Source organism: Pleurodeles waltl, chromosome 11, assembly GCF_031143425.1.
Source record: "Pleurodeles waltl isolate 20211129_DDA chromosome 11, aPleWal1.hap1.20221129, whole genome shotgun sequence".
NCBI lineage: Eukaryota > Metazoa > Chordata > Amphibia > Caudata > Salamandridae > Pleurodeles > Pleurodeles waltl.
Window position 1 is genome coordinate 878,453,176 of NC_090450.1, and position 21,879 is coordinate 878,475,054.

Consider the following 21,879-nt stretch of genomic DNA (forward strand, 5'->3'; position numbering starts at 1 on the left):
TACTGTTCCTTTAATTTGATTATCTTTGATTGGTATCAACCTACAGAATGATCATGCACCAGCAGAGAGAAAAGAAATATCTCCACAGCTGTTTTTGTCTCATGTAGTGAATCATAAACCACGCACTGGTTAGGAGTAACAACAAAGATAAAACCTCAATATGCGTAGTTGTAACAGTGATTATAATAATAGTGAATTTATATTAATAGCTATCTTAATGACACTTAAAGATTACAATGCCAGCTGATAGAAAAGGCATGGAGAGTAATGCATCCTCTACTGAAATGTGTGCATTAGTTAAAGATTCACTGTTTGAATCATGTGCACACAAGCTCAGTCTTTCAACCTTCCACCGTCAACAAAACTGTAGCTTTGAATAATGTTATTAGCAGAGCTATGACATTGCTGCAACTGCGACAGCACATGTTATGTGAAAACACTCTATTTTTTCAGCCACTCTGCTTGATGGCGAGAAATCACATCTAGAGTTGATTTGGCAGAGTGTGGGATTTCTTTATGAGACAACTGTCGGCAAAGTGCGCTGTACAAGACGGAGAATACAGAGTCTCGTGCACAGATATTGGGAACTAAAATGAGACCAGGTAGAATTGTTTTTTTCTGAATGACCCACAGAGTTAAATGATCTTCTGTGGCCCAATTAATTATTCATTTTACACAAGACTAATGTAACGTCTTATTTTTGAGGCTGCTTGAGTACCAGCTGGTCAAACTACAGTTGATACAAAACCTTGCAGGACAGATCATGTTATCTCTGCATAGATGGACCATGCTCTCATATTTTCCTAATTCTGAAGGATCATCTCTGGCTCTCCATTAATAAAAATATGTTGGTTAACGTCTATGCATTACTCACCATGCCCCTCGACAGCAAAGTCCTGCATTTCTACAAGGCAAACTTGGTTCATACTGGCCATCCAGGCCCCTTTGTTCCTCGGCTGCACCCAGGATTTCTCGTTTCAAGAACGCTGTTTGCTTGGCATTCATTCTTGGTCCAAATGAATGGAACGTGTTGCTAATAGAATTGAGGGCTGAAACTAGACATTTCATTTTCAAAACAGCATTGGTAAAGCCATTAGCTGTGGCCTTGGCAGGCTGGTGCGATGGTTAATTTTTTTTAATGATTTTTTATTGCAAGAATGTGCCACAGAAAAAATGAAAACTTGTGACCATCTATACATGGCCACCATATGCTTGCATTAATAATTTTATATTTGAAAAAACATTCATGATGTGTCTTTTTTACTAGGGTTGTTTTTGTAATAGAAACGTTCCATTTGTATCATGCATTTTATTATTATTTGGAAAGGTTACACAGCATCCTCCATATCATCAGGGAGGATGAGTAGTGGTGCACTCTAAGTGTGCATGTCAGTTTGACCAGCCGTCTAAGGCCGGCCAAACTGACATGAGCTGGGTTGAGACCAAGCACAGGCTCCCACGTCCTCCCTGAGTGGCATTTCAGCCCATTCAGACCAATCCCGGCGCTTCTCTCAAGCTGTGTAATAGCATGAGAGAAGCATCGGAATTGGGTACAGAGGGGAGCAAGGCAAGCGCCAAGGTGTTGGAAGCGGCGGAGGCGAAGCAGCAAGTCAGTGTATTTTTTTATTATTGTGCCCCCTTCAAGTCCCCCACCCCAGCTCTGTGTAGACAGCAGGCAGAGAAGACCAAGGGGACCACTCCAGACCACCACCTGTGATGCAGGGTCCACACAGTTCCAGAGGAGAGCAGATCCAAGCAGCCAGACGTTGTTGCTGTAAGTGCCTGCAGATGCAGGGGAGTGACTTCTTCACCCCAAGGGAGATTCCTTCTTGCTTCTTGGTGCAGGCTGAAGTCTCACCGAACTCAGAGGATGAACAGCTGGGGAAATGTTGCTTTTGCTGAAAGGATCCAGAGAAACAATGTTGCCATCTTGTCAGTTCCTGAAGAGTCCAGTTGCTGTTCCAGTGGCCAGAAGTGAAAGTAAACAATGTAGAGGAGTCCTGGTGGTGTGTTGCATGTCAAATCTGGTGACCCACCCTCGAAGGAGGCCCTAAATAGGCCTAAAAGGGGGTTTGGTCACCTTGCAAGTTGACCACCTATCAGGAGGGATCTCTGACATCACCTGCCTGACCTCACCACTCAGATGCTCCTAGAGGCCTCTGCACATCTTAGTTTGAAAATGGAAGAATCAAGTGGCCACCTAGAGGAGGAGCCCTGGGCACCACCCAAGGGGTAGCGGTGGACAGGAGAGTGGTCACTCCCCTTTCTTTTAGCCAGTTTGTGCCAGACCAGGGACCAAGGGTCCCTGAGCTGGTGCAAACTGGTTTATGCAAGGAGGGCACCCAATCTGCCCTTCAATGCAAACCTGTGGCTTGGGGAGGCAACCCACCCCAAGCCTGTAACACCTATATTCAAGGCAGAAGATGTTGCCTCCCTCTCCCACTGGAAATAGTTTGTTATGCCTTCCCCCTGCTTGAGCTGGTCATCCAGCAGGAGGGCAGAACTGTGTCGGAGGGGTGGCAGCAGCGAAGGCTTCCTGGAAAACCATAGAAGACTGGTAGGACCAATACTGGGGGGGATCCTCTCCCCAGAGTGCGTTGAATCTACAGCCAATACTGGTCACAGTATTGGGGCATGATCCCAACATGTTTGATACCAAACATGCCCAGGTTCGGGGTTACCATTATGTAGCTGGACACACGTAGTGACCTGCATCCAGTACACGGGTAAAATGGTTTCTCTGCACTTACGAAATCCAGTGTAATGGAACTGGAGTTTGTAGGGGCACCTCTGCTCATGCAGGGGTGCCCTCACACACAAGGACCTGCACCCTGCCCTCTGGGTGAGGAAGGCCTACCATACGGATGACTCATGGTGACCTGGTGCAGGGTGCAATGGCAGGCTTGTAGACACATTTTGCATGGGCTCCCATGGGTGGCACAATACATGCTGTAGCCCATGGGGAACCCCTGGTGCCCCAATGCCCTGGGTACCTAGATACCATATACTAGGGACTTATAAGGGGGCACCAGTATGCCAATTGTGGAGTGTACAAAAGTCCTAGGCAAGCAAATTTAGAGGGAGAGAGGACAATTACTGGGGTCCTGGTTAGCAGGATCCCAGTGAAAACAGTCTAGGCACACTGATAGTAGGCAAAAAGTGGGGGTAACCATGCCAAAAAAGAGTGTACTTTCCTACATGCGCGCTGCCCCACCAGCCCTTCCTGGCAGCAGCCACCCCTGACCGAGAGGAGTCAAACAGAATCATGACTGATGCACAGGTTACCTGAGTAAAAAATTAACTTAATTGTGTGCATAATCCGCCAAGCCATATCTACATCAGAATTCTTGTTGTTTTTCTAAATTACTGCACACGTAATTGTAAAACATTGTTATATTGGCATACTTGAAAAGGTAGCAAAACCTAACACACTGCCGGAGGCAGAATTACAGTTGTCCGAGGTCAGCTTCAATCAGTATCTTTACATACTTGTTTACTAAATACATTTTTACATGTAGCAAATTTGGAAATTGGTGCCTTGTAACCAAAAGGGCCACCTTTCTTTCCTCCTCTCAACCAACTGCTTAATGTATATATACACATGACACGTAGGAAGTGAAGGAGAAACAGGATGTGAATAAAGCATGCAAGTTCAAAATTACCAAGTCTCTATTTTTGGGACAGTATATTTTTGTCTGTATCCCTATCTTATTGTTTATTTGACACCTTGTAGCATCTGTGTTCAGTGCCTAATGTGACCAGTGCTCACTGCCAACAAACCTTCAGGAGGGTGTTTAAAGCAGTCGCTGGGGTTGTTGGGGGGTGCACTGGGGCAGGGGGGCGGGATGGGGGATTGGGAGTTGGGGAATATGAATAAAATAAAAAATAAAAAATAAATGAAAAACGTACCTCCGCTCCGTGCTGCGCCGCGCCGCACCTTCTTCCTCACAGGAGGCATGGGCTCCCAGCCTGCCCTGCACCAATCCTGACACTGTTCAGAGCAACTTCAGGATTGACTGGGAGCACCCAGCCAGGGCACTCCCAGGCAGACTTAGAGGCTGTGCAGGCTCTCTCCAGTCCAGCAACATAATGCCGGGGCGGAGAGAGTCTACTGCGCATGTGTCCAGCCAAACATACATGCGCAATGAGAGGGAGTGCTGAGCCCTCCTCCTCAGTGCTGTCATCCCGAATGCCCCACCCTTTTACTACAAAACGATAATAAACCGTTTATTATCATTTTGTAGTAAAAGGTTTGCAGCTGCTGCTGATGGCGGGGGGCAACACTCCTCCGCCATAGCAGAGGTGCCACCACTGGTTTAAAGTAAGAGGGTGGAGGGAGGACAAAGACACAGAGGGGAAGGAAACCAAAGAACGTCAAAAGAGGGCACAGGAGCAAAGGCAGAGATTAAATACTGACCAAAGACACAAAGAAGTGGTAGATCAAAGGCCAATAGGGGAGGTAAATGAAATAAACAATGAAAAGGAAGAGCAACAGTGAAGAGGGGAGGGCAAGCGACTGTACACAGGGAAGGAAGATGATGTGTAGAGAGGGGAAGAAGATCAGAAGCACAAATGGAAGGGATGTCAAATTATAAGAAATAGAGATGAAAGACAAAGGGGAGAGCTTCAGTCCTAAGAAAAGAGGGGAGGAAGACTAAATACACAAGTGGGTGAGATATTTGATTATTGTAGGGGTTTGAAATGAAAGAAACATAGGGTAAGGGGCAAAAATGTGCAGAGGAGAGAGCAAATTCACACATGGGTGAGGGTTCAAAGACACAGTAGTGAGAGATCAATGGCAAAAAATGGTAATAGGGAACAGTGGTGTAACAAAATGCGAGAGGCCCCCTCTGCAAGATATGCTGAAGGGGCCCTGACACTCACATCAGTAGGGCCTGGAGGGGCCCCCTCCAGATAGATAAGCCTTGTGGGCCCTGCACAGCAGGGGCTGTTAGGGACTTTGTTACTCCCCTGATAGGGAAAAGAAACAAAGGGTACATAGAGCAATAACACAGTGAAGTGGGACATTGAAAGCACAGAGGGGAGGGAAACAACTGTAATGGGGAAGGAGAGCAAAGGCACATATAGTTGGAAGACAAAAGGCACAGAGACAAGGCAATTCAAAATAAGAGTGGCAGGGAAAACAAAAACAAAGAAGAGAGAGTGGGAAATGTGACCAGTGAGAAATAAAAAAAAAACAGAACCTATGGAGACTGAAAGGCAGAACAAAGATTTTAGACCTGAAATCCTTGGTGTGGTTTCCCCCAATACCTTTTGCCTTCACTCCTCCTGTTTTGCTGCATTAGTTTTTGTTGGTTCCATGACTCTGTGCATATTACCAATGCTAACCAGTATAAAGTGCTTCTGCTCACTCCTGTAAACAGGGTACAATTGACTTTCACCCAAATGGCACATTTAATGTACTTGCAAGTCCCTAGTAAAGTGGAACAGCCTGTACCGAGGGCCTGTAAATTAAATTCTACTGGTGGGCCTGCATCACCTATTGTGCCACCCACTTAAGTAGCCTTTTTAAACATTTCCCAGGTCTGCCATTGCAGCCTGTGTGTGCAGTTTGAACCTTCCATTTCAATGTGGCAAAATAAACTTTTTGCCAGGCCTAAGCCTTCTTTTTTAATACTTAGAACTCCACCCTAGGGTAGGTCATAAACACCCCATAGGGCATGGTGTATTTAAAAGGTTGGACATGTACTTTTAGGTTTTACATATCCTGATAGTGAAAAACTCTTAAATTCGTTTTTCACTATTGCAAGACCTAGCTCTCCCATATAGGATACCACTGGGTCACCTTCTTACATTTAATAAGTGTTAATGTTTGTTTGGGAGCAGGAGGAATGTCATCTCTGGTGTCTGAGAAATTGTAATATAAAACCCTCTTTAATGGTAAAGTTGGATTTTAAGTAAAAATCTGAAAATGTTAGTTGGTGATTTCTTGTCCTAACCATTTGGTGCATGTAGCTTGTGCCTGGGTCACAGGACAAGGTGTAGTTGGCCTTTGTGTATTCCTCCCAGACAGTATCACAAAAGAGGGTAGGGCATAGTTGTCACCTACCGAACTTGCATGTCAAAGGCAGTGGCGCAACTCATTCACATGCACAAAGGACATCATACTAGCCTATTGTGTCCCCAGACAGACTGGGACCAGGGTAGGCACAGGAATTTCCAGACTCTTCTGTGGGGGAGAAACTTCAGAAGCTTCTCCCACATCAAAGGGGGCACCAGGTATACAACTGGAACCCTCAAACCCATTTTCAGTACAATATCTGCACCAAGGTGGTGGTTTAAACACCTCATCTTTGTAATGCTCAGCTAGCAATGAACACCTAGTTGCAGAGAATGTGAGGGTTATTTAAACTTGGGGGATGTGGATCTTCCTCCAGAAAGAGGAAGATGTGTCTTCTGCTGAACTTATGGTAACCTTTCTCTACTTAGAGTCAAGTAAATTCCAGGTTTGCGATGGTGAAGCCTCAAAGGATGAAACTTTTGACTGACAGCCATTTGTCATGGGTTCAGCGGTCAATGAACATCAGAAGGCCTGGCCTATTTAGGGTCATCCTACTGAAGTACATTTTTCATTTTCAGGGCCAGCAGGACAAGCTTGGTGGTCCTGAATATAAGAAAACAGGAATAACACCCCATATGTGGGGAGAAAACTCACAGCATATCAGGCCTACTGATTTTTTTTTTGTTTTACAGAAATAAACACCGATTATTAGAGTTTGTTTTTGCAACAAAATAAAAATGCTAGTGTGGCCGAGCAGCATTTAGATTTTGCTCAAGGGACTTCTGCTGGAGTTGTGCAAGCAATTTTGGAAAAAATCCCAGGTGTATTGGTGAGGATATTTAAGTATGACTGGTGGTGTACTCAGGCCCAGACTGCCCAATTTTTTCCACATTTTTCCACAGGGCGTTTCACCGGTGGTCCAGAGCCTTTGGAGGCCAACTTTTAGGGCAGGGGTTTGCTATCTATGCCTCTGTAACTATCTCCAGGTTCCCAAAGTGATAACAGCAGGCACGGGATAGCGGGGTGTTTCAAAAGAGAGAGAGAGGAAAGAGAGAGAGGAGAGGGAGATAAAGAATGAAAGATAAGAGAGCAGGAACGAAGAGAGCAGGGCTGGTATGAACATTTTTGCCAGAGCTGCTTTTGGTTCCCAGTCCAGCCCTGGGCGTGCTGCCGAAAAGGTGCAAGAGATGGCCTATGCTGAACGAGCAACTTGGTGGACTGCCCTCTCTACACTAAGGGCTAAATGTACTAACATTAGGATTTCTGATTCCCTCATTGCATTTCACTCAGAATCACAATTAGGAAATCAGTATTCCTAATGTATGAAACTCCTTTGAGTTTCAATAGCGATTCATAGAGGGTCGCAAATAGACCTACCTCAGGAATATTAACGAGGCAGGCCGCAATTTGCAACCCATTGGGAATGGCAGCCATCACAGGGATGGTGGCTAGCTGGGCTCAGCAGACCACCATGTCTGTGACTGCTTTTTAATAAAGCAATCTTTTTGTTTTTAAATGCAGCCCGCTTTCCTTAAAGGAAAGTGGGATGCGTCTGAAAAGCAAAAATGAAACTTCTCAGTTTCATTTTTTAACAGTAGACAGTAGTCACTGGGATCGCTGCCTGCTCTTAAATATTATCATTTACATTCTCAAAGGGGATGGTGTGGATGGTGTCCCTTCCATTCTCAAAAGGAACGGGGTCCATTAGTTTTAAACTGGTGGTAAAGTATTACTATTTTGCAACCGGAATTCAGTTGCAAAACAGTAATACCTAACATACCAATTGGGTATTTGGAAGGGATGCCCTAAACAAGCCCCTTCCAAATACTGAATCGCAAAAGCAAAATGTGATTTGTTAACAAGTTACAAAACTGTATTTTGTTTTTTGTACAATGGAAAAATCATTGGCCATTTGCCACCGGAAAAATGCTTTGTACATCTAGCCCTAAATGACTCCACATGTGTTTACTTTATGTTTCAAGGGTGGTATGCTCAAAGAAGGTATGGTATTGATTGGGTTGGAAAATGTACTTTGACTGCTCAGAGAGATTGTCATATTTAAAGACCAAGGACCTTAACTGACTGGTGAGAAGATCATCAGACTGAGAAACTCATTTTCTATACTTCACATTCCCCGAAATCCATAATTCAAAAGAGTGATGTAATTTATGTTAACTGTGTAAAATTGGTCACAGATGTGGCCTTCTTCATGTGAATCAAGGGTTTAAAAATCCTGTTCGTGTTTCAATGCTTGATGATGAAAACAAAATGCTTTTCATTCTTACATAGAAAACGTTACAATGCGCTTACCAATTCTATTTAAGACTAGACTCAGATCAAGATCAAACATGATGAGACAGTGGATGAAAAATAATACAGGTGTTTAAACCTAATTGCCTATGATTCACATTAGTGAGACAGACCTATAAGCGTACACATTAATGTTATAAACACACTGAACACTAACATTAGATGCTTGAGCGCCTGTGTATATTATTGGGTTGATTCTGCGGCATACTAGTCCGTGCCTTTTGTGCAGTAGCAGCAAGCACGCTTCCCATCTCCACCCAGCCTGCAAATTTAGGCATCAAGATAATGTCTGACCTTTAGAAAGAAAGTATTTTATCGCCTGCATCCAGGCGAAGGTGAAGACACCACAGTGGAACCTCGCCTTGTGAGAACACTCTCCTTCAAGGTACATTCTCTTTCAATACATTTGAAACCTATATGATCTGTCACTTTAAAGAAACACCAATGATTTCAGAAGATGTAGGTGTTGCACACACTGATGCATCTCAGTTCTGCAGCATGGGATACAACATGGGGTCAGAGGAACAAACCCACTTTGTGGTAGCACACCAGTGATTTGCTAAATTAAAGGTCTGAGACTGCGAAACTGCTTTTGTTAAGCACTTACCCTATTTCGCGAATAGGAAAAACATTTCCGAATTGCAAAATAGATTTACTCACCCACTTCGAATCGCAATTAGGAAGGGGTGTGAGAGGGACATCCCTTCCTAATTGCAACAAGGATTAGCATGTATCATTGGTTTGCAACCACAATTGCGTTCGGAAACCACGTAAAAACGATGGACTTTTCACAAATGTGGCAATACCCATTTGCAAACTGAAAGTTGTCCCCATTGAATAGCTTCCCCTTAGGCAATCATGTCGGGTAATCTCAACGCAATTCTCCTGGACCGCTGCCCTCTATCCCTGATGTATTCCCAAATTGGATTTTTTAAAGGTGCCCACTTCTTTTAATGAACATTTCGTTTAGGAATGCAAACACCGGGATTTTGGTGTGCTGTTCATTGCAGGTTAACATCCCTGGTTTTGTAGCCAAGCACATTGGGTAGCAAATTGCAAGATGTTTATTGTGCATGAGGCAGGTCGTTCTGCAGTCCCTGGCAATTTTGTAAAGTGACCTATTAGTACATAGGTTGCCTCGCAAAATTAAAGACTGGAAGCAAAAAGTTGGTTGCCACTTAGCAACAACTATTTGTGATCAGATGTTTTAGTAGACATGGTCAATGGTCTGAAAAAGCACATTTCATTCAGGTGATCTTTACTACTATTTAAAATAGCTTAACTACCAGATAAAAGGACAACCACTTTACTAATTTCTAGCAAATGAACACCTTACAATAATTACACATAAAAATAATTTAGTCTGGTGATAAAGCTTTGTCATGCAGTTCTGTCTCGGGAAGGTACAGCAGTTCACTGTCAGAGTTTGCAGTAACTGTACAAGGGCACCACCGTAAAACGTAAGTGATGATATAAAGAATTGTTATTTTATCATCTGTAGTACTGAGGTCAGTAGTCTTTCAGCCACATTCCTAATGAGGAATTATTATCAGTCACAGACCTGTAATATCAATGTCGCCTCACAGTAGCTATCCACAACATTTAATCCGATTATTCCACCGAAGCAAACATCAAGGATCACTTTGATTTTTGTTAAAGAACAATAACTAGAATCAGAAAGAGGCCTTTCATTTAAAGCTTGGGAATCAGTTTCATTTAAATGAAACATCAATCTTTAAAAAGTTCATTTAAACCCACAGAGTTGCATATTTTTTTAGACAAATACACATTTGAGCAATTGGGAATTTACAAGCAATACATAATAGGATGCAGATCACATATACTGTAAAATACGGATGTCCAGCTGAGGTCAAGGAAGGCTGGATCCATGCCAACTTTGTGGGATAACATCTGCAATCTAAATAAGATCCATTTACATCCATTGTAGGTAAACTTGTCTTATGTGACTATCCCGGACAACTGGCACGGCTTCAGTCCTCCTGGACTCGGGTTGGACATCTCTGCTGTAATCTGAAAAATAAATGGCAACGCACCTGCGGGGGGAAAACACAACCAACAAACTAAACTGTTCATGAACAAGAACACCGTTTGCTCAACGTCCTTCCAAAATCAATATTGCCAACCATGCTCTTTCCGCGCAAAACATAACAGCAAACCTGACTTCTTCGCTGTCATTGACGCATCAGCATTCGCTTGGTGCTTGTCGTGCATCAGCCATCGAATAATTAAAGGTACCTGGGTGTACATCTCCCACGCTGATGAAGGCTGCGGTAATTATGCGGAGCAGTTCCTGCGAAGCCTCTCAAGAGATGCCGCGTGCTATTCTGGAGCAGTGTAGCATAGCACTGTGCAGCCAGGCCTGCCAGACACCTCCTCAGCCTGAGTGCGCCCCATCAATAATTCACTGTGTGACTCAGTGACTTTGTGCAGCGGATACATGTATACACACATTGGCCCCCTTCTCCGAGATAAGAACTGGAAACAGGATCTGCAGCCAGATTGGGTTACATCCACTGCTGATCTTTGATTAGGGGGATACATTAGCGGCTAATTACTAACTTTTGGAATAAGGAAGGACGCAGGAGCGCGCAACAGAAAATTCTCCCCAGAGCCAAGTCGTGGTGCAATAAGATAATGTATCTAGATTCGTGGAAGTGTGAAGAACGAGTCGTCCTTCTGGGAGGCGGGAGGCTGGTCCTCGTCGGAATTAGGTCACATTGGCAGTCTGAAGTTTAATAATGTATATATTGCAGTGTCGAGTATCTCTTTCCCAGGCCTCAGGTAGACTACTGCATCAAAGTTTTAAAACCTCGGGCAATCAACGCAGGGGAAAAAACTGCTGCTAACAAAAGTTTGGATTAATATTTCATGGAGTTCCACAGGAGCGCCAATCTGAAGCAATCCAAGGTGGTTGTGGGGATGACTATATATACAGCTGAATCACACACTTGTACGAACACTGGGCCAGCCCTAGCATCCTGGACTGGATGAAGAACCTTTATCTTGGAAACAGTAGTCTATATAGTCCATCACCACTCTCTACTGGTACATTTTCGACACTGTCCAGCACAGAACTAGTGTGTATTCTCTCAGTTGCTTACCCAAAGCGAGCCAACTGCTTGGACCAGGATAGGTTTAGTCCCTCTGCAGACTTTGGTGCTCCCCACCTGGACTAGTTTCTCTATTTATAGATACATAAGCTTGAAGCTGTGACATTCTCAATAAGAGTGACACACACAGCCTACATTTTTAGAGCTTTATTTTAAGAATACAAAACAGGAATAAAGAACCTGGAATATCAATCAAGTTAGCATACAAATCATAAGCACAAAGAACTCAGTAAAGTTTAATAGAAATTAAGACATAGATTTGACTTCTAAAGTGGGGAAAATGGAGCTCTAAACAGTGAAAATGCAGGTCCTTTTATAAGACTTTAGACAAAGGATTTCATTCATTCCTGCAAAAGAACTAGGGGCCACATGTAGCAAGCTTGTTTTCCAGTAGAAAACAGGCTGATTCAGAGAATCGGCCTGTTTGTGACCGGAAAAAAGCATTTTAGCATTTATCAAGCCAAAACTGCGATTCAGTAGCAAGATACCGAATCGTAATTTTAGTCTGTGACCAAATACCGATTCGGTTTCTGAAGGGGCGTGCCTCCCAAATTCAGAATTGGAATGTATGAATGTGTTGCAACCGAATTCTGGTCGCAAAACATGAATAATTTACCAACTACAGAAATATAGTGGCAATGCATTTGCCAGGTTACATGGCAACTTATATTTGCATTAAGGGATCACTGCGCTACTCTCTGTATTTCTCTGAGATGTTTTCTGAAAACGCCAATAAAGACAAATCTTTTCTTTCTCCACCCCAGAAACGACTTAAGGGCCAATGACGGGAGAAGAGGAGAGGAGAGGAGAGGTGAGGTAAGGCGAGGCGAGGCTCCTGCAAGATAGAAAGAAAGGAAGACAGGGGAGGGATAGGAGAGGCAGAACACAGAGGACAAAGATAAAGAGAGAAGGAAGAGACACTTTTGCATGAGAGAGGGGAAATGAAGACAGAGTGTTGCAGAGGTTATCCCATAAAGTTGGCATGGATCCAGCCTTCCTTGACATAAGCTGGACATTTGTATCTTAAAATATATGTGGTCTGTATCCTATTATGTACTGCTTGTAAATTCCCAAATGCTCAAATGTATATTTGTCTTATAAATATGCACCTGTGGGTTTAAATTAACATTTTTAAGGGTTGATGTTTCATTTAAATGAAATGATTCCAAGGCTTTGGATTAAGGGCTGCTTTGTGGTTCTAGTTATTGTTCTTTAACTAAAATCAAACTGATCCTTGATGTTTGCTTCGGTGGAATAATCGGATCAAATGTCGTGGATAGCTACTGTGAGACGACCAGTGCTTAATTTGTAAATAAAAAGGTGCCGGGGCCCAAAGCCCTCCTCTTGAACACGGGGTTGCTGCATTTAAATGTGTGAGCACGGAATACTGAGGCAGCGTAATACTGAAGCCATTTTGGGCCTTTTTAATCCATTTACAGCCGCTCCCTGCCCCTTCAGCTCACTCTTGCAGCTTTCTGCTTTCTCCCAATGTGACACTTTTTCGTTTTTCCCTTCCTCCGTCTTTCCCATATGTGTCTTTTGCTCGCAGCAAATGCTTGAGGCAGAAGAATAAGCCCCCACCCTCAAAAATAAGTGCAGGTGCTCAGCACCAGAAACAATAAGCACAAATTAAGCACTGGAGACGACATTGATATTACAGGTCTGTGACTGATAATAATACCCAATTAGGAATGTGGCTGAAATACTGCTGATCTCAGTACTGCAGATGATAAATTATCAATTCTTTAATCACTTATGTTTTACGGTGGTGCCCTTGTACAGTTACTGCAAACTCTGACAGTGAACCGCTGTACCTTCTCGAACCAGAACTGCATGACACATCTTGATCACCAGACTAAATTATTTTTATGTGTAATTATTGTAAGGTGTTCATTTTATAGAAATCAGTAAAGTGGTTGTCCATTTACCTGGTAGCTAAGCTATTTTAAATAGTTGTAAAGATCACCTGAATGAGGTGTGCTTTTGCAGACCATGGGCCGTTTACATTAAAAATCTAATCACAAAAACTTGTTGCAAATTGCACACAAACTTTTTGCTTCCAGTCTTTAATTTTGCGAGGCAACCTATGTACTAATAGGTCACCTTGTAAAATTGCCAGGGATGGCAGAACGACCTGCCCCTTGAACAATAATCAAACAGCTTGCAATTTGCAGCCGATTGTGATTGGCTACAAAACCAGGGATGTTGACCTGCAATGAACAATACACCAAAATCCCCGTGTTTACATTCCTAAACGGAATTTATATTTTTAAAGCAGCCCTTGTTCATTAAAAGAAGTGGGCACATTAAAAAAATCAAATCCGTGAATACATCAAGGATAGTAGACAGTTGTTCAGTCGAATTGTGTTTAGGTTACTCGACACAGTTACCTAAGGGGAAGCTATTTAACGGGGACAGCTCTCCATTTGCAAACGGGTATTGCCACCTTTGTAAGAGTGGATAATTGTTTAGTGGTTTATGAAAACAACTGTGGTTGCAAACAAATGATACATGCTAATCCTAGTTGCAATTAGGAAGGGATAGCTCTCTAACAACCCTTCCTAATTGCAATTCGAAGTGGCTGGTTACATCTATTTTGCAATTCGGAAATAGTTTTCCAACTCGCAAAATGGGGTAAGTACTTAAAAAAAAATTGCGGTCTCAAACCTTTAACTTTGCAAATCACTGGTAAGGTAGAGAGAGAGGTGGGAAAAGAGAGATACACCTTCTAGAAAGAGAACAGAGAGAGGGGAGTTAGAGGTGTGAAGAGGGAGACAGAGGTAAGCAAATGGGTAGGGAACAAAGAGTGTGTGAGAGAGAGGGGCATGGAAGAGAGAGAGACTTTGGGAGCGACAGATAGGGCCTCATTATGTCGCAATGCCGGTCGGACTGCCGCTAATGTGGCCGTCCCACTGCCACATTACAACCTTGGGGCTACCGCCACGGTCGGACTGCCAGCACTGCCACTTTTCCTCCATAGGAGGGGCTGGCGGTCCTAATCTGCAAGCAGCACCGCTCTGGGGATTACGACCCCCTTCTCCGTCAGCAGTTACATGGCGGTAACATGGGAATCCCGGGGGGGCCCTGCACAGCCCATGAACTTAGCATGGGCAGTGTAGGGGCCCCCCTAGCCAGTCCCGTCATGATGACAGACAGTGATTATCGCGACGGGTGGTACACCCTATCCACTACAGCATTGCCGCCGGCTCTAATATGAGCTGACGTCAAAGATGTAGGCCGTTTCCCACAGGGCCAGCAGAAACTCTTAATAGGGCCTGTGGGGAGGTGGCTGCACTGGCGGCAACCATCCACCAAAGTCGAAATCACCCCCATAGTGTGAGAGAGACGCAGTAACACAAAGAAAAAATATAGAGGAGGAGAAAAGAGAAAGAGAGGGAGAAGGATAGCAAAAGAGAGTAACAGAGTGAGGGGAAAGAGAGCAAAGGATATAAAAGAATGATATAAGACAGAGAGTATTGCAACGAAAGGTACAGAACTCATCTGAAAAGCAGCGTGAGATGCCACTGAACACAATAAAAGAACACAGCATGCGAGGAAATGAAATTGAAGCCGACAAAAGTGAGAAAGAGCCAAAGACAAAATAATAAAACTGAACACAAAGAGGAAAACAAAGTACAGTGTGCAGGAGAGAAAAGCACGCAAGAGAACTAAAAACCAAAAGTGCACATAAGGACTTAAAAATAATAGAGTTCAATAGATTAATTATAGTCTTTTTAAAGCACAAACTAACCCCTGAAAAGAGAAGGGCTTCAGAGCACATTGTATCAGAGAAGGGCTTCAGAGCACAGAGTATCAGAGAACATGGCACAAGGACAAGTACAAAAGCCAAAGAGCTCTATCAAGGAGAACTAGCATTTGCAAAGCCAAAAAGTCTAGCCTTGGTACAGTGATGTTATGGTTACATATTTTTCAATTTTTCATTGGAAGCATATGCCACAAAACAGATTTTGTAACTTTTGTAATACACATTAAATGAAAATATGAATCTTGCCGGTACAAAGAATAGGTATTGATGGTTTTGAATTTCTGTAACCCAAAGAGAAAGTTTAAACACACAAAGATGACAAAAATGGATAAGTAAAAAAAACAATGTTGAAGTAAACTTATTTTTAGGGCGATAGGGCTTTATTAACTCTAGAGAGTGTGAGAGAGCCTATGGCTGACGGGGGCTGACCCATTTCCCTATGCCATATCTATGCTGTGGAATTTGGAAGTAAAATTTGAATGATGATTGCTGAGAAATGAACAGAACAATGGATGAAGAATATTGACCCAAAAGCCCCTCTATGTATGTATATATCTCTATTTTTTAGTTGTTACTTATTTTGAATACATGAGATAGCTACGGTTTTTGCAAGACTAGATCCAAAAATGCAGAGAACACTATGTAAGCAATATGCAGGGGTAGGGGAGTACAAGCAAGATACGGGGAGGAAACAACATTTTGCACATAACATGATTAAATACAAAAGCAGGTAGGGTTTGAAACAAAGTTATGTATCTTGGACGATAGGTACTATATAGAATGTTTAACAAAAATTAGTTAACCTCTTAAGTTAGGGTGTCGGCCAATAGCCAACACCCGCACTCCCTTCACAGTGTGTCTGCCATTGGCCGACACTGGGGAGAGGTATAAAGGGCCCTCGGGTGCTTCCCACCAGAGGGATTCCTTTATTCTATTTTTATCTCAGGCTGCACGAGAAGAGCTTTCTGAGCAGCCTGAGACTTGCTTTTGGTTTCTGCAATGACAATCAGCAACAGGAGCCGATGGGCTCTCTTTACTTTCACTGCATCAGTGCTCAGAGGGCATATCTCAACCCAAATACTGATTGGGTTGCGAGTGGCATCACTCAAAAAGGGCAAACTACCCCTTTCCTAATATATCTCTGCCCAGTGTAGCCGGACATGAGATTTGCCTTAATTTTGCTCCTGAGTGGGGGTAGAAAGCCCACTACACACCAGAGAATTCAAAATGGCGTTAATGCAAAAACAAGCAGGGTAAGGCCTAGCAAGGCATCAAGCCATACCCCACCCCAGAAGCAGCAAGAGTCCCCTGGGGGCAGATAGGTGGTTTATCCCAATTGTGAAGAATGCCCCAACTCTGCCCCCTGGGGAGTAGAAAGTCCACCTGACACCAGGAGGGTTGTCCCAATTAAGGAGAATTCCCCAAATCTTCCCCTACCCCGAAGGAGTAGAAAGTCCACCAGACTCTAGAAATTTTGCCTTTAGGGCAAAATGAAGTGGTGCAGCTGTTGAACTCTGGCATTGGCCAGACTCTCGCCACCAAAGGGGCAAACTAACCTTTTGCACCCCTCCCACTCCAGGCAGAGAGGAGGTTTGCCCCCAATTTTCCCCTGGGGGGCAGAAAGCCGACTGCGTGGCAGGGATATATATTTTATAAAAATAAATATGTGGGTCTGGCCCATCCTAACATCAGGCCCTGCCCTTGCCCCTTAACCTCTAATAGTCTTTCTGCTCCCCTGCAGACCAAAAAATCCCATTCCATTGGCAAACCAGAGGACATTGGATTATTTTGGGTGCTGTTTTTATATATGGGCCAGGGGGAGTGTGGCTAACTCCCAATATTGTCCCACTTGAAATGGTGAATGGCTGCACTGTTTGGGCTTGGGTAAGCTGCCACGTGGGAAAACCTGCCACACCTAGGCAGTTCTGAAAACTAGACACGCAGGGGAGTCCAGAGTGGTGTGCTTGGGGTGGATCCCACAGCATTTTCTTACCCACATTCCCTTGAAAACCTCACACTTTGACTACAAACACAAATTATCCTCACATTTCTGTGAGAAAAACTTCTGGAATCTGCAGGGAGCCACATGTCATACTGTAGGAAGTTGGCTCTGTATATAATATTTCAAAGTAAGAAATAGTGTGCACAGAGTCCAAGGGTTCCCCTTGGAGGTAAGATAGTGGCAAAAAGAGATAATTCTAATGCTCTATTTTGTGGTAGTGTGGTCGAGCAGTAGGCTTATCAGAGGGTAGTGTTAAGCATTTGTTGTACACACACAGGCAATAAATAAGGAACACACACTCAAAGACTTACTCCAGGCCAATAGGTTTTTATATAGAAAAATATAGTTTCTTAGTTTATTTTACGAACCACAGGTTCAAGATTTAAAAGTAATACTTCAAATGAAAGGTATTTCACTTAGGTACTTTAGGAACTTTGAATAATCACAATACCATGTACAGTTTTGGCAAAAATGGCAATAAGCTATTCTAAAAGTGGACACTGCAAAAATCAATAGTTCCTGGGGGAGGTAAGTAATTGTTAAGTTCACAGATAAGTAAAACACTTACAGGGTTCAAAGTTGGGTCCAAGGTAGCCCACCGTTGGGGGTTCAAGGCAACCCCAAAGTTGCCACACCAGCAGCTCAGGGCCAGAGGTCAAAGAGGTGCCCAAAACACATAGGCTTCAATGGAGAACAGGGGTGCCCCGGTTCCAGGCTGCCAGCAGGTAAGTACCCGTGTCCTCGGGGGCAGACCAGGGGGGTTTTGTAGGGCACCGGGGAGGACACAAGCAGGCACAGAAAGTACACCCTCAGCGGCACAGGGGCAGCCGGATGCAGAGTGCAAACAGGCGTCGGGTTTTGTATTGAAAGCAATGGGGAGACCCGGGGGTCTCATCAACGATGCAGGCAGGCACAGTGGGGGCTCCTAAGGGTAGCCACCACCTGGGCTAGGCAGAGGGTCGCCTGGGGGTCGCTCCTGCACTAGAGTTCAGTTCCTTCAGGTCCTGGGGGCTGCGGTGCAGTGTTGGTTCCAGGCATCGGGTCCCTTGTTACAGGCAGTCGCGGTCAGGGGGAGCCTCTGGATTTTCTCTGCAGGCGTCGCTGTGGGGGCTCAGGGGGGTCGTCTCTGGCTACTCACGGGCTCACAGTCACCGGGGAGTCCTCCCTGTAGTGTTGGTTTTCCACAGGTCGAGCCGGGGGCGTCGGGTGCAGAGTGGAAAGTCTCACTCTTCCAGCAGGAAACGTGAAGTCTTTAAAGTTGTTTCTTTGTTGCAAGAAAGTTGCAGATTGTTGAACAGGGCAGCTGTTCACGGGAGTTTCTTGGTCCTTGGTTGCAGGGCAGTCCTCTGAGGCTTCAGGGGTCGCTGATCCCTGTTGGATGCGTCGCTGTTGCAGTTTTCTTCGAAGTTGGGAGACATGCCGGTAGAGCTGGGGCCAAAGCAGTTGTCATCTCCGTCTTCACTGCAGGGCTTCAGGTCAGCAGTCCTTCTTCTGGTTAAGGTTGCAGGAATCTAGTTTCCTAGGTTCTGGGGGCCCCTAAATACTGAATTTAGGGGTGTGTTTAGGTCTGGGAGGGCAGTAGCCAATGGCTACTGTCCTAGAGGGTGGCTACACTCTCTTTATGCCTCCTCCCTGAGGGGAGGGGGGCACATCCCTAATCCTATTGGGGGAATCCTCCATCCACAAGATGGATGATTTCTAAAAGTAAGAGTCACCTCAGCTCAGGACACCTTAGGGGCTGTCCTGACTGGTGGGTGACTCCTCCATGTTTTTCTAATGATCTCCTCCAGCCTTGCTGCCAAAAGTGGGGGCAGTGGCCGGAGGAGCGGGCATCTCCACTAGCTGGGATGCCCTGTGGCACTGTAACAAAGGGGGTGAGCCTTTGAGGCTCACTGCCAGGTGTTACAGTTCCTGCAGGGGGAGGTGAGAAGCACCTCCACCCAGTACAGGCTTTGTTCCTGGCCACAGAGTGACAAAGGCACTCTCCCCATGTGGCCAGCAACATGTCTGGTGTTTGGCAGGCTGGCAGAAACTAGTCAGCCTACACTGGAAGTCGGGTATGTTTTCAGGGGGCATCTCTAAGATGCCCTCTGGGTGTATTGTACAATAAATTGCACACTGGCATCAGTGTGCATTTATTGTGCTGAGAAGTTTGATACCAAACTTCCCAGTTTTCAGTGTAGCCATTATGGTGCTGTGGAGTTCGTGTTTGACAGACTCCCAGGCCATATACTCTTATGGCTACCCTGCACTTACAATATCTAAAGTTTGGCTTAGACACTGTAGGAGCATAGTGCTCATGCACTTATTCCCTCACCTGTGGTATAGTGCACCCTGCCTTAGGGCTGTAAGGCCTGCTAGAGGGGTGACTTACCTATGCCACAGGCAGTGTGAGGTTGGCATGGCACTCTGAGGGGAGTGCCATGTCCACTTAGTCATTTTCTCCCCACCCGCACACACAAGCTGTGAAGCAGTGTGCATGTGCTGAGTGAGGGGTCCCTAGGGTGGCATAAGACATGCTGCAGCCCTTAGAAACCTTCCCTGGCATTAGGGCTTATTGGTACCAGGGGTACCAGTTACAAGGGACTTACCTGAGTGCCAGGGTTGTGCCAATTGCGGAGACAAAGGTACAGTTTAGGGAAAGAACACTGGTGCTGGAGCCTGGTTAGCAGGGTCCAAGCACACTTTTAAATCATAACTTAGCATCAACAAAGGCAAAAAGTCAGGGGTTAACCATGCCAAGGAGGCATTTCCTTACACAACCCCCCCAAACGAAAAAGGATGAGACTAACCTTTGCCAAGAGAGTCTTCATTTTCTAAGTGGAAGAACCTGGAAAGGCCATCTGCATTGGCATGGGCAGTCCCAGGTCTGTGTTCCACTATAAAGTCCATTCCCTGTAGGGATATGGACCACCTCAACAGTTTAGAGTTTTCTCCCTTCATTTGCACGAACCATCTGAGAGGTCTGTGGTCAGTCTGAACTACAAAGTGAGTACCAAAGAGGTATGGGTCTCAGCTTCTTCAGGGCCCAGACCACAGCAAAGGCCTCCCTCTCAATGGCACACCAACGCTGCTCCCTGGGGAGTAACCTCCTGCTAATGAAAGCAACAGGCTGGTCAAGGCCATCTTCATTTGTTTGGGGCAGGACTGCTCCTATCCCATGTTCAGAGGCATCTGTCTGCACAATGAACTGCTTAGAGTAATCTGGAGCTTTAAGAACTGGTGCTGTGCACATAGCTTGTTTCAGGGTGTCAAAGGCCTGTTGGCACTCTACAGTCCAGTTAACCTTCTTGGGCATTTTCTTGGAGGTAAGTTCTGTGAGGGGTGTCACTATGGATACATATCCTTTCACAACCCTCCTATAGTATCCAGTCAAGCCAAGGAATGCCCTGATTTGAGTCTGGGTTTTTGGAGCTACCCAGTCCAGAATAGTCTGGATCTTGGGTTGGAGTGGCTGAACTTGGCCTCCACCTACAAGGTGTCCCAAGTAAACCACAGTACCCTACCCTATCTGACATTTAGATGCCTTGATAGAGAGGCCTGCTGCCTGCAGGGCTGGCAAAACCTTCTTCAGGTGGACCAGGTGATCCTGCCAGTAGCAGCTAAACACAGCAATATCATCAAGATAAGCTGCACTAAAGGACTCCAAGCCAGCAAGGACTTGATTCACCAACCTTTGGAAGGGGGCAGGGGCATTCTTTAAGCCAAAGGGCAGCACAGTAAACGGGTAGTGCCCATCAGGTGTAGAGAATGCTGTTTTCTCTTTTGCTCCTGGTGCCATTCTTATTTGGCTGTACCCTGCTGTCAAGTCAAAGGTACTTATGTATTTGGCAGCACCCAATTTGTCTATTAACTCATCTGCCCTTGGAATAGGATGGGCATCTGTCTTGGTGACAGAATTAAGCCCTCTGTAGTCCACACAGAACCTCATCTCTCTCTTGCCATCTTTTGTGTGAGGTTTGGGGACTAAGACCACTGGGCTAGCCCATGGGCTGTCAGAGTGCTCAATCACTCCTAATTCCAGCATCTTGTGGACTTCCACTTTGATGCTTTCCTTAACTTGATCAGACTGTCTAAAAATATTGTTTTTGACAGGCATGCTGTCCCCTGTGTCCACATCATGGGTACACAGATGTGTCTGACCAGGGTTTAGGGAAAAGAGCTCAGCAAACTGTTGGAGGACTTGCCTGCAGTTAGCCTGCTGTTGGCCAGAGAGGGTGTCTGAGTGGACCACTCCATCTACTGAGCCATCTTTAGGGTCAGAGGAGAGGAGATCAGGGACAGGTTCACTCTCAGTTTCCTGGTCCTCATCTGTAACCATTAACATGTTTACATCTGCCCTGTCATGAAAGAGTTTAAGGCGGTTCACATGGATCACCCTCTTGGGGGTCCTGCTAGTGCCTAGGTCCACCAGGTAGGTGACCTCACTCTTCTTCTCTAGGACTGGGTAAGGGCCTCTCCATTTGTCCTAAAGTGCCCTGGGAGCCAAGGGCTCCAGAACCCAGACTTTCTGCCCTGGCTAAAACTCAACCATAGCAGCCTTTTGGTCATACCACATCTTCTGGAGCTGTTGGCTGGCCTCAAGATTTTTGCTTGCCTTCTCCATGTACTCTGCCATCCTTGAACGTAGGCCTAGTACATAGTCCAC